This window comes from Spermophilus citellus (assembly GCF_964194105.1).
Source record: "Spermophilus citellus genome assembly, chromosome: 16".
In the NCBI taxonomy this organism is placed as follows: domain Eukaryota; kingdom Metazoa; phylum Chordata; class Mammalia; order Rodentia; family Sciuridae; genus Spermophilus; species Spermophilus citellus.
This window is the reverse complement of record NC_138196.1, coordinates 57,165,335-57,167,891: the sequence shown is the minus strand read 5'-3', so window position 1 is coordinate 57,167,891 and position 2,557 is coordinate 57,165,335. Positions and strand designations below refer to the sequence as shown.

Here is a 2,557-nt window from a genome sequence, read left to right as displayed (position 1 = left end):
TCTAACATCTGAGAAAAAATAGATTATATAAATTTCAGTCAATATTTCCATGTTGATTTGGGATACAAGCTTCATAAAACATCCTGCTAGGACATTTTGAGCCCAAACATGTTCAAAGTTGAAACCTCTTCCAATAAGAATGGGTTTCTAAAAGGTTTGTATAAGATTTCTTCCAGGAACAATATGCAGCCTCAAATATGAGTTATTGACTCTGATTTCCCATTTCAAGTTTGGTTTTGAGGCATTTTCAAAATGGAGGCAGTCGGGTATCATGAATTGCACAGTTGATGGGGAGCCTGAAGTCCACAGCTATGATTTTTAATAAGTTAGCACTACATGCACGTGGCTAATGAAAGTTAAGCTTGAAATAATTAAATTGCAATAAAGTAAAAAAATTAGGTCTTCATATATATCCTCTTCATTTCAAGTGGCTATTATTTTGGCCTCTGAGGAACCAAAATAGTGAAAAGTTGAAAGTGAAAAACCTACACATGTTGGCATTTTTTTGATGTAGTTAATTTTTATTTCTAGGTTTCCTTCTTCTTGACAAAATATTATACAAATATAACATCAGAATTGGTCCTAAACACTTCGTTCCATTGATTTCACTCACCATTGACTTTGTAAGTTAAGTCGATTATTCTTATTGAGCCAGCACCTAGGTTAGCTGACAGATCTCATTTCCTACTTCATTTTCCTTCCCTTACTCTGCATGGGCTGCCCTAGTTTTCTTATTCTCTAACTACTCAAAGTATATTCTAAGTGCTACCTAATTTCTTTGCTTCAAATGCCATTTCAACAGAAATAAGACTAACTCTTTCAAATATTCCAACTTCTGAATAAATAGTAGCTCCTGAGAACTTTTTTTTTTACTTTAAAATCTTAAAGGTATCTTTGTACTATTTAAGTATTTTCTTCCAAGCTGAAATAATATCATATACTATGTAATCACCATTATTATCATCACCATCAAACCACTACATTTATTATAGCTCAAGAATGATTGCAAGAACTTTACAGACAGTATAAGTCCTGGCGTGATTCCGTCCTGCGCGTCTCTTTAGAGCAGCCACCCATTTTCCGTCCGCCTTCTCTCCCACCTAAGTGCGTGCTACCACCCCATGGAAGATTCGATGGATATGGACATGAGCCCCCTGAGGCCCCAGAATTACCTTTTCCGTTGTGAGCTAAAAGCTGATAAAGATTATCACTTTAAGGTGGATAATGATGAAAATGAGCACCAGTTATCATTAAGAACGGTCAGTTTAGGGGCTGGTGCAAAGGATGAATTGCACATTGTTGAAGCAGAGGCTATGAATCATGAAGGCAGTCCAATTAAAGTAACACTGTCAACATTGAAAATGTCAGTACAGCCAACGGTTTCCCTTGGGGGCTTTGAAATCACACCACCTGTGGTCTTAAGGTTGAAGTGCGGTTCAGGGCCTGTGCATATTAGTGGCCAGCACTTAGTAGCTGTGGAGGAAGATGCAGAGTCAGAAGATGAAGAGGAGGAGGATGTGAAACTCTTAAGTGTACCTGGAAAGCGATCTGCCCCTGGAGGTGGTAGCAAGGTTCCCCAGAAAAAAGTAAAACTTGCTGCTGATGAAAATGTCGATGTTGATGAAGAAGAAGATGATTATGATGAAGATGATGATGATGATGATTTTGATGAGAAGGAAACTGAAGAAAAAGCTCCAGATACTCCACTCCAGCCAAAAATGCACAAAAATCGAACCAGAATGGAAAAGACTCAAAACCAACAACACCAAGATCAAAAGGTGAAGAATCCTTCAAAAAATAGGAAAAAAACTCCTAAAACACCAAAAGGACCTAGTTCTGTAGAAGACATTAAAGCAAAAATGCAAGCAAGTATAGGAGAAGGTGGTTCTCTTCCCAAAGTGGAAGCCAAGTTCGTCAATTACGTGAAGAATTGCTTCCGGATGATTGACCAGGAGGCTATTCAAGATCTCTGGCAGTGGAGGAAGTCTCTTTAAGAAAATAGTTTAAACAGTTTGTTAAAAATTTCTGTCCTATTTCATTTCTGTAACAGTTGATATCTGGCTGTCCTTTTTATAATGCAAAGTGAGAACTTTCCCTACCGTGTTTGATAAATGTTGTCAAGTTTCTATTGCCAAGAATGTGTTGTCCAAAATGCCTGTTTAGTTTTTAAAGATGGAACTCCACCCTTTGCTTGGTTTCTAAGTATGTATGGAATGTTATGATAGGACATAGTAGTAGTGGTGGTCAGACATGGAAATGGTGGGGAGACAAAAATATACATGTGAAATAAAACTCAGTATTTTAATAAAGTAAAAGAAAAGACAGTCTATAAGGTAGCGCTCATTATGTTATTTTGTTTATTTGCATTTATGATTAAAATGTAGCTGATAAGGGATAGAATTCTGTTCATACCTTGAATATGGTAGTGTCTGGGTTTGAAACTGGGCAATCTGGCAGGTTCGTGTCAGTTAACGTTATTTATTTTTAATTGATTGTCTTCTATTTTCATTAGAAAAGTCTTAACTATTTTATCCAATACCTTTAAGATCAGCACTTA

General features: G+C 36.7%; 1 pseudogene across 1 annotated transcript; it reads left to right on the top strand.

The window, feature by feature from the left end:
• Positions 1–1,121: 1,121 nt before the first annotated feature.
• LOC308635423 (nucleophosmin-like) lies at positions 1,122–2,304 on the top strand (annotated as a pseudogene). The gene has a single exon. The product of its transcript is annotated as a nucleophosmin-like (transcript).
• Positions 2,305–2,557: the final 253 nt, after the last annotated feature.